This window comes from Pongo abelii, chromosome 15 (assembly GCF_028885655.2).
Source record: "Pongo abelii isolate AG06213 chromosome 15, NHGRI_mPonAbe1-v2.0_pri, whole genome shotgun sequence".
NCBI lineage: Eukaryota > Metazoa > Chordata > Mammalia > Primates > Hominidae > Pongo > Pongo abelii.
This window is the reverse complement of record NC_072000.2, coordinates 109,063,409-109,076,528: the sequence shown is the minus strand read 5'-3', so window position 1 is coordinate 109,076,528 and position 13,120 is coordinate 109,063,409.

The following is a 13,120-nucleotide window of genomic DNA, read 5'->3' as shown; positions in this document are numbered from 1 at the left end:
CCACAAAGGAGGTCCCTTCCTTGGCTCTGAGCGTGCTGCCCCACACTCCCGGCTCACCCCTCGCCTGGCACTGCACCCATTCACACGGCAGCCTCACAGCCTTCCAGGGGCAGAGGGTCCCGGGGCCTGAGTGAGTGCAGGCTGGGGCCGGGCTCCCTGCTTCCCTGTTGCAGGTGCAGCCTCCTCCAGGGCAACTCACCTGGGGGCTGGAGACAGGGGGCCAGGCTCCCGGGAAGCCAGAGACCTCCCTGGGAGAAGCTGGAGACTCACAGCCCCCACCCCCACCACTTACACACACACACATACATACACTCTGTCTCTCTCTCTCTCTCTCTCTCTGCCCACCTGGACTCCTGCTGGTGCTGTACCTCCAGGGTGGCTCACCCGCCTGACCGGCCCCGAGATCCACTGGCGGTCAGAGCCTCGCTGTCGCAGGGTGTGAACCAGAGCTGCTGCGGCTCACAACCAGCTGAGAAATTTCCATTACGGCGACACTGAGCAGTGGCCTCAGCGGCCCTGAGGGCCCTGGCTGACTTGCTGCTCTCGGGACAGCCCGGTCCATGGGGAGGCCGTCAACCATGGGCTTGGTGGCCTCCTCAGTCTCCCAGCACCTTAGTAGTTTGGCCACAGGCCTAACCCAATGGCCCTGGGGCTGCAGATGCAGGTTGTGCCTTCTTCCAGTGGAATAAGACCGGGATCATGGACACTGCCTTGCTGGCCTTTCCTCTGCAGGGCGGAGGCAGAGCACGGCCAGGCGGGGCGGCTGGGCTCCTGGGAAAAGCCGCGGCTCCCAGCCCAACGCTCACCACTGGAACCACGCTGGCAGCTCCCCAGACAACATGCGTTCTCGACTTAAGTAAGAGGGAGAACTTGTGGGGAGGCCCCTGGCTGGGCTGACCGCCCGCTGGGCTTGCTCAGGTGCCTGCAGGCCCTACCGGGTAGGAACAGGAGCAGGAGCTGCCTGGTGGCCCCCTGAGGCCCCTCTCCATGCCTAGATGGGCCCTCACATCCCGAGGTGCAGTTAGGGCTCGGGGTAGCAGCAGTACCGGGTGATGGCTGCTCATCTGCTGGGTGCAGGGGCCACCCTAGGCCTTGAGAGCTCCAGACAGACAGGGCGGGGGATCCCCCAGGCCCTCCCTCCCATATGTGGAATGGGGGTTGTTTGCCAACTGTCCAGGGCACTGTAAAGCTCAGTAGTGCCCAAGAAATGGCGTCCAGTGCTGGGTGGGGGTCCCATGGCCACACAGGGCAGGACAGGGATTCCTTCTGACTGACTCGGCTCAGAAAAGAGCCAGTTCTCAGGGATTCCCAAATGCTGAGAACTAGGCTCCAGTTACTGGAGTAACGAATCCATTCCTGCTAGGCTGGGCCTGCGTAGACTTGCCCTCGGAGGATGCCCCCCACCAGAGCCCTTCGGGGAAGGCTGGCTGGATTCATGCCTGACACAGCTCCCTGCATTCCCCTGAGAGTGAAGCCCCTTCTCCCACTGCCCAGGCTGTGTCGCTCAACATCAGGTGCCCTTTGGAGGCTCCTGTGTGGCCAGAGGCCCGCACCCCCGCTGCTAGGTTTGAAGTGGCCACGTTCCCTGCTTCTCCCAGGGGCAGCCCAGCCTCAGTGTGGACACAAGGCCGGCCTGGGACTCTCCGTTTTAGGGAAACCATCAGTCCCAGGAGAAGGGGGAAGGGTGGCCACCCTGGAGCTTGTCCAGGTCACTCAGGGTCATCAGCGTGTGCTCTGCCCAGTCTGCCCACACCTGCTGCCCAACTGGGGCAGGTTCCCCACCTGCGCCTGCCTTTGGCAATCTCTCTGCTCTGGCATCTTCACACCTAAGCAGGAAGTGAGCTCCCTCTCCCTGGGGCTGGAACTCACCTGGCTCCCTCCTGGCTCCCCGAGGGACAGAAACAGGCTCTTCGGGATCTCCCTGTGGGGCACAGTCCAGTGAGGTCCTGGACCCTCTTGGCCGGCAGCACCCCTCCCAGGCCCTTGAGAGATGAGCCTCGGGCAGAACTGCAGGGCACACAGGTGAACGGGCCAGGCCCGCCCAGGCCTCCTTCCCGAGGGCTCTGATCTGGAGGCGCCACCGCCCGCTGGCAGGGCCAGGTCTGTTGTGGCCTTCGTCTTGTCTCCAGCCCTCTCTGCTGGATCGCAAAGCTGGGCCAGCTGGCAGCGGCCAGGCTATAATTACCTCTCCCCTTTGGCAGAAATAGCAGTGACCCCGAGGACAGGCTGCTGGCCCCGGAGCAGAAGAGGGTAGCTGTTTCCCAGGCCCCCGGTGGACAACAGACCACGATTTCAGATAAGACCAGAGTTTGCTGCTGTTTCTACCCCTCCCGGCCCGAATGTGCCCCCTCCCAGGCCAATTCCAGAGCTGTGCAGCTCTTGGAAAAACCTATGGACCGGAATTCGGGGCAGAGTGGGAGAGGGAGGGGACTGTGGGGCTGCGGGAGGTGAGGTGATCACAGAGTCCAGCCTCCAGTAAGACCCTGACCTAGTATGGGGCCTCTGCAGTGGAGAAGGTGCCTGCCCTGCCCCAGGCCCCTGTGCCCCTGTGCCCCTGTGCCCCTGTGAGTCCTGACCTGGGGTTGCCAGAGGGAGAGGCAAAGAATGGGTCCCACGCTGCTGTTTTGGGGCACAATGGCCGAGCCTGGATATTGCCCTGGCAGGAAGGGGCAATGTGTGGGTCAGTGAGGGATGGCAGGGGCGAGGGATCAGCCTTTCTCAGGATCTGTCCTGGGTGGGCGTCCAACTGCCCTGCCTGGCAGCTGCTGAGTCTGCCCCTCATTTGTAGGTGAAAGTGCAGCTCAGAGAGTTGAGGCACCCTGTCCAGAGTCACGCAGCCTGGAGGTGGCAGCCTGGCTCAGGCTTGGCGGCCCATCCTCACCAGCCCCCCTGTCTGCTGGTGCACATAAAGGCAGGTCTGAAAGAGGCTGGTGAGGGCATCACCGGTGCAGGGCACCACCACATGTGGGCAGACTCCTGCCTGGTTTGTGGGGCTTTGACCTATTTGACGGGACTGCTGAAGGAGGTGTGGAGAGACCTGTGTTTCTCCATTAGGAGTGGGGGTGCATCTCCCTTGGGTAAAGTTACAGGACCCCCAGGAGCCCAGGGTGTGCCGGGCTGGGGGACAGTGTGCACAGACGGTGACTGCTCAGGGCCAGCCATGGGGCTGCCTGGACACAGTGGCCTGGAACCCACCGTCAGAGCATGCGCAATGCGGCCACTGGGATGGGGTTCAGCGGACCGGCCCTCCCCTCGCTGCCGTCTTCAGTACAGGGCACGGGGGAGCAAACTTTTCTCTTAGAGGGCCATATGGCACACAGTGCGCTCTGTGTCTACACAAACGGGGTGGGCCAGATTGGCAGGAGGGCCGTGGCTCACTGACCGTTGTCCAGGGACAGCACTGAGGAAGGCTGGGTGGTCCTGCTGGCAGTCTGGCTTCCTCGGAAGAGTGAGGTCCTGGAGCCAGACAAGACCCCTCTCCCGCCTGTGCCCGATCTGGGCGCCTCTCCTTGGCTTCCCAGGGCTGGAGCTGCTCCTCCCAGATTTCAGAGGTCAGGCTGCACTGCCCGAGGTTGGGGGGCTCCAGGACAACTCCTTCCTGACGCTTCTCGTTGATGGAGGGGAGGGAACAGTCAGCCCACAGACCTTGGGTGCCGCCCCCTCTCTGTGCTCCCTGGAAAGGCGATGCGGGCTGACCCTGTGGACATTCGCTCTGGGTAATTTATTAGTGAGCTGATGGCTTGGCTCGGGGCTCAGGTCCCAGCAGGGTCGTATTTCCGGCCTTATCTGATAAGGCTCGGCTGCACCCGCCTCGCCTCCATCCATTGAGCCTTTCTCCAGCCTGGGCTCTGCAGGGCAAGATAAGGCCGGCCCAGGGGAGTGCTGAGCTGCCAGGTCCACAGAGGGTCCCCGGTGCCTGTGCCAGGCAGTGCCAGGGAGGAGCCTGGTTGTGTCAGGCCTGCCTGCAACTGGCAGGTGGGCCCATGTGCCCACGGGCAGTGGTGCCAACGACATGGAGCCCAGGTTTTGGCCCGGCTCTGTCACTGTTCAGCCAGGTGACCTCCACCACACCCTCCTCTCTCCCCGGGAGCTGGGAATGATTGGATGCCCCACCCTCCCCAGATCTTTGTGGTGTACCCACCCTGAGGAGTGTTCCAGGGACACAGCGACGGAGGCCAGCTGTCATTCAGTGGGAGAGCGGAGCATGTCCAGTGGCTGGGCGCTCCTACGTGCTGGGAAAGTCCAGTGAGCTGGCTGGGCTGGGTTGTTTTCCTTGGGGTGGTCCTGGAAGGTGGCGGGGGTCGAGTAGGGTGGCACGTGGGAGCAGAGGCTGCAGGGGCTGGAGATTGTGGCTGCTCTGGTCATGGCCATGTGGTGCTGGTCTAGATTCCCAGCCCTCCCTGGACCACGGTCTGGCTGGAGTGTGGAGAGCCCTGGGCCTCAGCATGGCCTCATACATGGCTCCAGGCAGGGTCGGGGGTGGGGCTGGAGGGTGTGGAGGCCCTAGGCTGACCTGGGCCAGAGAAGAAAGGGCCGGTGGGTGGGGGAGATGGGGGTGGGGTCCACAGCTGGTTGAAGCAGAAGGACCCCAGGCACAAGAGAGGCCAGCGTTGGCCCAGGGGGTGGGAGTTGGCTGTGGCCCTCTTGCGCAGAGGCCTGGAGGCTGGCCCTTCCCCTGTCTGGCATACAGCCCTGGGGGAAATCGTGCAGGCTGTGCCGACTGCAGCACCAGGGCTTGTGGTGGAAATGGGTCCAAAGGTTCTCCAGGCGTCTCCGGGGCTCAGGGTTGCACCCCTGTCAGCTGAGGCCGTCCTGAGCCCAGCTCCCTCTGCGGCAGTGAAAACGCCCGGCTGAGGCCGTCCTGATCCCAGCTCCCTCTGCTGCAGTGGGAACGCGTCTTTGTAGCGCTCGTCTCTGCAGTGGGTAGTCAGCTGCTTCATGACCACAGGAAACCACCTGAGACGGCTTGGTCAAGGGTCTCCAGCTGGGTGGGGACGGTGGCTGATGGGGTCATGAGAGGCCCCATAAGCCATGACCACGGTGAGAGGGCCCTGGAGAGGACTACGGGAGAGGGCAGGCAGGGGTGGCGGTGGTGGGTGAGTCCAGGGCCGGTGGAGGCCGCATGAGCAGGTCTTTGCTGCTGGCACACTCAGAGCCAGTGCTAGGTCAGGAGGGACAAGGAGTGAAGTCCCCACAGGACTTGCCACGTGGTGGTCACAGGTGGGCTCGGCCTGGGCACCCTGGGGGTTGGTGGGAGTGAAGCCTGAGGGTGGGGTCCAGGAGAAGAGGAGAGGAAATGGGGGAAATGAGGGAGGAGTATGGGTTTGGGGTTAGAGGGGCTGACGCATGCTCTGGGTGAGAGCTGGAACCTGGGCTGGGGTTCCAGAGGCACAGGCTGCTCTGCGCAGGGGCTGGTGGGGAGAACTCCCACCAGGCAGAGCTGTCCACGGGGGGAACAGCCGACAGTAAGGTAGTGAGTTCCCCGTCACTGGAGGCAAGCAAAGGAGGATTTTTGCCTTTGGGGACTCTTCAGGGCCCCACAGACCGCAGGTGGGGAGGGAGGTGAGAGGACAGGGGAGCAGAGTCTGGGCATGTGGGGGTGACCTGTGACGCTCTGGCCCCCGTGTCTGCTCACTGGCCCCTGACATATGGCTGCCGGGAGAGATGCTGCTCTTCCGGCTTGCGGATGCAGCTAGAGTCCTGCCCCGGGTCACAGCCCAGAGTGGGAGGTCCAGGCCCTTACCATGGAGCCTGCAGCTTGTCATTCTCAGACTGAGGCAGGGCCCTTTGGCAGGGCCATGTATGGTCACCCCGTCGCCAAGTCAGAGCCCTTATTAAGAATACAGGACGCATGGGCACTGCCCCCAGCCCCGAGTGTGGCGGGGGCCCTGGGTGATGACCACACTGGTCTCCAGGAGTGAGAACCGTAGGCTGCTGGGGCCCCCGCCGCTCCCATCAGCCGAGATAATGGGGGCCTCTGGGCCCCGCGGAACACTAACCAAAGCGGCCCCTTTCCTTCTCCTCCATTATTCATGACCTCCAAGAGGCTGTAAAAGTCCTCTTCTCTCTACAGGAGCCATCGTTACGATGATGAATTTTATTTATGAAGTTGGTCCCTCCCTGAAAGCCAGTTGGCTGGGGGGCTGTACATAAGCCATAACCGAGCTGGGGCTCCTGGAGCTGCCTGCCACAGCTGTTTTTCCAGCAGCATCTTAAGGGCTGGCTGGAGGGGCCGGGAGATCCTTCCACCACCCCGCCTGACCTGCTGAAGGTTCTGGGCTCTGAGGGGAGGCCGTGTGGGGGTCTGTCTGGGCTTCAGTGGGGCGATTGCAGGCGTGGGCCCCGGGGGCAGCCGGTCAGCCCAGGTTCCCACTGTGGGTGCCATCCCTGGTCTCCAGGCCTGAGGACCCACCGCAGGGACCTGGCTGTGGCCGGCCCGGGGCCGGGCATTCACACATCACACACAGCCTCATTCTCACACTAGAAGCGTGCATTCTCTGTGGTGCAGGCATGCCACACATCTGTGGACATGTGCGCAGAACTGTGCAGGCCACACTGTCCGTGTGCAAAAGTGCTGCGTGCTGTAAAATAAAAATAAAACCCTAAGACCCCAACCGACTGAACAGGCCCCTCTTGGCCAAAGGGACTCCAGAGAAACCAGAACAACTGAGTTCCCAGTCATGATGGGAGGGGAGGGCAGACGCGCCTCGCTCTCCCCCTTCCCTGCAGGAGTTCAGGCAGGGCTGACCAGTAGTGACGTTAACCTAGTGATCAGAAGACTGTGACCCTAAGACACGAATTATAAACAGGACCGAAGGCCGCCAGCCCAGGGTCAAGTCACGCACCCCACAAACCACTGTGACCCGGTGTATCGGTTAAAAGACTTCTTAATCTTAACTTAAAACATTCCTTTCTGATGACTCCACATTTATAGACAAAGCTTTACTTCTTTAACTAATTGCAAATGAAAGAATCTCTGGCCCCACTGATGACCTGTCAGCCTCCTGTTTCAAGACACCCTGCCTTTCTGGGCTAAACCGATGTAGAAGCTCCTTGAATTATGACTTCCTACAATTCTCTCATGCTAAGGTTGGTGGGAAGCAGAGCTGGGGTCTGGCTGCCTCGGGACCACCCACTCAGGGCTCCCTGGGTGTGTGCACTTTTTCCTGGGCCGCGGTCACTCATGTTGGCTCAGAAGAAAGCTCCGTGTTCTACGGAGTTGGGTCTTTCCATTAACCGTGCCCTCCAAGCGCTAGATGGGCAGAATGCATGCTTGTGTGCAACGGCTTAGCTCCTCACAGGGCTTAGCTCCTCTTCCCTCCCCACCCCCTGAGCCCCAGGCCTGGCCCCATTGGCAGATAAGGACAGGGGCTCTGTAGGGGGAAGCTCCTTGCCAGGCCGTGAGGCGGCAGCTTACGGAGTGGGCTCAGAGCCAGGGTACTGGGTGCCGCACTTGGTCATGACTCCCCTGCACACAGCTGCTGGGACATGGGGCACAGGACACTGGGAAGAGCTTGGCACCAGAGCCGGGGGGAGGGAGGGCCCCACCCACACCCTGTCCTGGCCCTGCGACCTTGGGCAGTCAGCGGCCGAGAGCTGTTGCCTCCTGCCCCAGGGGAATTCTCTCCTTGCAGGGCCGTGGCAGGTTCTGAGGGGCTACTGTGTGCCTCCTTGTGAAAGCGGCAAGGTCGGGCTGGCCGGGCAGGCACACAATTCTGGTCCACGTGGGTGCCCGCCTGGCAGTGGCTGAGTGGCCCAGAGCCTGGGTGCCCAAAGTTCCCTCGGCCCAGATGTGCCTGTCACTGGTGCACCCTCTCTGGTGCCGCCTGGAGCCCTCTGGCCCACCAGGGAGGGCAGCTTTTCCTGATCTTTCTGCCTTGTCAAGAGCAGCTGGCCTGAAAGGGCAGAAATCAGTGTCCAGGGCCCAGAGAAACTATATGCTGGGCAGGAGACTCTGCCGATCTTTTGAGAGCTGTGGGTACGGGCTCTGAGCTGGCAGTGATATCAGGGGACACAGAACCCCGCCGTGGGTAGAGTAAGGGCTCCCGGAGACCTGGAGGCAAGCCCGCCCTGCAGTGGCCCTGGGACCCTCAGCCTCTCGTGCCTACGGAAAGGGGCTGCCTGTGCCCTGCAGGTGGCAGAGCCCGCCCATTGATTACTTGACCTAATGATTATGAGCCATTTTGGCAGGAAAAAAACCCAAACAAACAAGTGGAAGCTTCTAAGACCCTGGCCAAGAGAGTCGTTCCACACATCCTGAGCATCTGCAGAAATTAGGACCATCCCCAAAGACTCAAAAGATACAGGGATGGTCAGTCCCACTGTCCCCACTGTTCCCACCCTGTTCACCCATACGGTCCGCAAAAACCAGCAGCATCATGGCCGATGGTGATGGATGAACCCAACCCAACCCAGAGTCAGCCCACATGGAAAATGCGCCGCCGGATGCGGTGCCTTGACTGGACCAAGTCACCACATCCTCTGGCGCTGGGTGTGTGCTGTGTGTCTAGCAAGTGTGTCCTTCTCAACCACCTCAGTAGAGACGGGCCCACCGAGCTGCCTGTGAGAGACAGCAGTGCTCCAGCCACTGGCACTTTCTTGCTACTCTTGCAATCCAGTGCTCTGGGACACTCCTGGTCTGCGGAAAATGATGCTGATCAGCTACATTCATGACATCATGCTTAGTACATCACATGGCAGGTGGTCCAGACCTCCAGGAACCCATGGTAGCCATGATTAGTGGACAATGGAGGAAAAATTCTAGCCCCGGTCCCCAGGCATTTGGCTGGGGAAGTCAGTGCAACATAACATGACTGGCTGTGGCACTGGTGACCCCTCGGGCGGCCCTGAGGGAAGGGATGAGCTGTGAGCACCGCCTTGGGTGTCACTGTGGCCGAGGGAATGATGGATGCAGGCTCCTGGGCCGTGGCAGCTGGCCTGGATGACCAGGTAGGGGCCTATGGGAAGCATAGGCTCGAGGACCAGGAGGTATGGGGGGAGGGGTGTGGGTGGGTGTGCAGGGTGGGCACACAGCTTGTGGCTCTCCGGTCTTGTGCCTGCTGGAGAGCATTGATGGACAGGCTGGCTAGGGGAGGGGCTGCTGCAGGACACCCTGGGCAGCAGCCAAGGCCCTGTCTTGGGACACAGAGGGAAGGGATGGGCGAGGCTCCTCTGCGGGGCAGTGCCTGCCTTCCCCTTGCCCCGTTCTGGGGCACATGCACCAGCAGCTCTGAGTGGAGGAAGCTGGGCAGGGCCAAGGAGGCTTGGCGGGGTCTGCTCAGCCCAGGGCCTTGGGGACTCAAGAGTGGCCCCTCCCTCGTTCCTGGGGCTTGACCTTGCTCAGAGCCCGCAGGAGGCCAGCCGGGGTGGCAGGAGGGCTCCCAGAGGTGGGGCAGCCAGGTAGGGACCTGTTGACCATGCCCTGTGGCCGGGGGTGGGGATCTCGGGCCTGGACTCCAGGGGCCGCTGCATGGGCTGACAGAGGCTTTCCCTGCCCTTTCCAGAGCCCGAGGGGAGAAGCCTTGTTCCTGAAACTGGCTTTTCCTTGCCACATCCTGTTTCCATTTCTTACGAACGACAAAATCGATTGGATGTGCCGGAAGTGCCATGGCTTGCGATTTAATGCCACCTTCTCTGGGGCTCTCGGGTCTTTCTGCAATCCCACGATAAAGCCAGCCACAAGAAGTTCAGAGAAAGTCACTAAAAGAGGGCCCGAGAAAAACCCTCTCAGGCGCTGGGCCTGAGTAGCCTCTGGTGGCAGCAGCGATGGGCTCACGATGGGGCCTCTCTACCCAGCACAGGGTGGGCATGAGGGGCCAGGCTGGGGCGCCAGGCAGGGGGCATAGGACAGTGGGCACTGGAAAGTCCAGCCAGGCCCATCCCACCACTGCACCGGGGCTGCTGCAGCTTCTGCTGGGGAGGGGCCTGAAGCCAGGGCCTCAGCAGAGGAGTGCGGGGATAGGAAAAAAAAGACCGAGAGACGGAGGGCTGGGGAGGGCTGGGGAGGGAGGCCAGGGTCAGACTGAGGAGTGGGAGGTGGAGCTTAGCTCCAAGAGGAGCCACCAACCCAGTCCACAGCTTTACGGTCTCGGATGAGAGCGGAGGTCTTTGTACAATCAGAAGCAGGGGGCTTCACGCAGCTCAAGTGTGCCACAGAAATTCCGCTGGACCGACGCCTGTCTGTGTTTCATACGCACGCAGTCACGTGCACAACCAGGCACACCGAGTCTCACACGTGCACACACACACACACACCCCCCTTCTCTCTCTGTCTCACATCCGCTGCAGGGCCCCAGCGAGCTCTGACCCCGAGAGGCTTTGTGCGGCCCCAGGCTTCAGCAGAGGTGGGCAAATGCACCACGTGAGCCCCACTCTCCCAGTTCCCCGGCACTCGAGGTGCACGCAGCCATGGTGTCTCCTCGCTTATAAGGGGAGGACCGCGACATATGCACGTCCGGGGCCCCCAGAGGCTGAGTGTGGCCAAGTGCTGCCACTGCCTTTGTCACCAGTGCCCAGCGCCTGCCCATCACTTTGACTAGGCCCAGCCTGTAGAACCCACTGGGGTAAACGCAGGGAGAAGGCACTGTTACAAAGCCGTTCTGCGACTCCTCAGGGCCCATGGGGAGAGGGGAGTCTGCAAATAGCCATTTAGGCCGAGAATTGCCCCAGACCCCTGCAGGAGTGCCCCTCATGCTACAGATATTGAACGAGGTATCTGAGTACGCAGGGAGGTTTCGGGGCCCCACGCGTGAGCCCTGTGTACACACCCCACAGCTGTGCTCATGCCCAGGCAGGTGTGCACATGCGCCCGGCCCACGGGTGCCTGTTCTCCTAGCATCTAGGGTGCTGTGAGGTTACTCTTGTCTCACCTGACCCTCCCACCTCCCTTGCTCTTTCGTCTGGGGGAGAAGGCGTGTGAGTAAGTGCCCGGCATCAGGTGGGAGCAGCAGGGGCATGTGTGTGCTGCGTGTGTGCCGTGTGTGTGTCATGTGTAAGCTGCAGTTCCTCGCCTAGCACCACACAGGGAAGCCAGGCTCTGGCCTCCGATTTACAAGGCAGTTTGTTGGGACCCCTGAGTGTTGGCCATGTACAGTTGTCCAGGTTGCACAATAAGGAACTAATTTAGGTTTACTGGAGGAGGGGTCAGATGTGCCGTGGGGGCCCCTCGATGTGGAGCACCCAGGAGAGATGTTGGAGATCAAAGGGCACAAGCAGGCTCTCGTAGGAGGAACTGTGTCTGACCCTGCTCACCATGTCCGTCGTCTGGCCTCACCTGCCCTGGCTCTGTCCCTCACTTGTGCTCCCAGCCCCCCGCAGCTGTCCCCATTCCCACGTATGGTGCTGCTGTTGCATCCTCGGCATCTCTTCTTCCCACTGGAGTTGGAGCAGACCCACCGTGAGCCGGCACATGCGCCCACCCTGGGGCCTGGAAAACCGTGGAGGGCGGCACCCTCTCCAGCAGGGTTTGCACAGTCGCCTGGGCTTCCCCAGGAGCCCACATGGAGGTCATTCCCGAGACCGCCAGCTCCCTGCTGGGGATCACGTTTGCTTGTGAGGGATGTGTGTGTCCCGGTGGGAGAGCCATCAGGGAGCTGGGGATTAATAACCTGCACCCACTTGCCAGGTGGGACGCCAGGAGCCCTCTGGGGTCCTGAGTGCTTCATGTTTGGGGCATGCTGACCATGCCAGCCACAGGGACGCTGCCTCGAGACGGTCGGTGACTTCGTCATGGTGTGTGGTCTGCGGGTGCACGAACACACCCACTCCATAGCAGCCCGAGGAGCTGACGGTGGCTAATTAAGTTCTAGACTTTATATTACACGAAATGGGGGAAACTTCTATAAAATCACCACTAAATGAGAGCCAAGTGCTGTGTGTGTGCAGAGCCGCCTATAAAGGATTCCCTGCCTGGCAGATACCCGAGAGGCTGAGGCTGTCTGGCAGACATGGGGAGGGAGTTTATTGCTCACCATATGATAAAATAATGGAGTCATTAAGATAAAATACTTTTCAGAGCATTAAAATTAGAGGTGAATTGATTCAGTGGTAAAACAGTCCCATTTTCCTTTTTGGGGTTTATTTAGAGCTTTTATGCGGCGTTCTCGCTATGATCCTGTTTGAAAGCCGCACTGTGACGCGTCAGCTTCCCCGTGCTGGCTCTGGCCGCCCCGAGGCAGGATGGCTGCTGTGGGTGGGAGGGTGGCAGCCTCCAGAGACCCTGCGCACACCTTCCTGCTGAAGGTTTTGGGGAGGCTGAGGGCAGGAGGGGCTTTCTGGGGATGCAGGGACCCCCCTTTGCTGCACAGATCCTGTCACTGTTCATGTAGCACACTTGAACCCTGTGTCCAGTGCGCTGTGGCCCCAGGACCAACCGTGAGTGATGTCCAGGCAGGGCCTGCAGCTGAGGTGTGGCTAGGGGCAGGGCAGGGGTTTTATAGGGCTCAGGGGCGCTGGGAGGGTCTGGTGCTGGGGGTGGCAGTGGGAGCAGGACAGAAGGGGCAGCTCGCCAAGTTGGGGTTGGAGGGGCTGAGTGCAGGAGCCCTGGGGAAGGGCTGGAGCAGAGAAATGGGGTGGATGAGCTGGAAAGGCAGCGAGCTGGCCTCATAGCCCCCGGAGTGCACCCAGCACCCAGCACCACTGCAGAGCTGCACGTGACCTCCCGCGTGGACCGCGGCAGCAGCACGTGCCTGACTGAGGCCTCTGTGCTCCAGTTCCCTGTGCGCTTCACAAGTAGTGGCCCAAGCTCATGGCTCCCAAGGAGCTGTATGTCCCCTCTACAAGGGAGAAACTGAGGCTGAAGGTAGAGCAGGTGACCCTGTGGCCACAGGCAGCGTCGCTGAGCTCCTGGGCAGAGTGACTGACCCCTTAGGGTGGCCAGACAGGGCCTGAACGACCTCAGTTCCTCCTGCCCTGGCCCCAGCCTGGGTTCTGTCCTCACCTTGGTGTGGTGAAGGTGGAACAGCCCTGCCCCTGGCCAGCTCCATCTTTTTTTTTTTTTTTTGAGACGGAGTTTTGCTCTTGTTGCCCAGGCTGGAGTGCAATGGCACGATCTCGGCTCAGTGCAACCTCCGCCTCCTGGGTTCAAGCAATTCTCCTGCCTCAGCCTCCCGAGTAGCTGGGA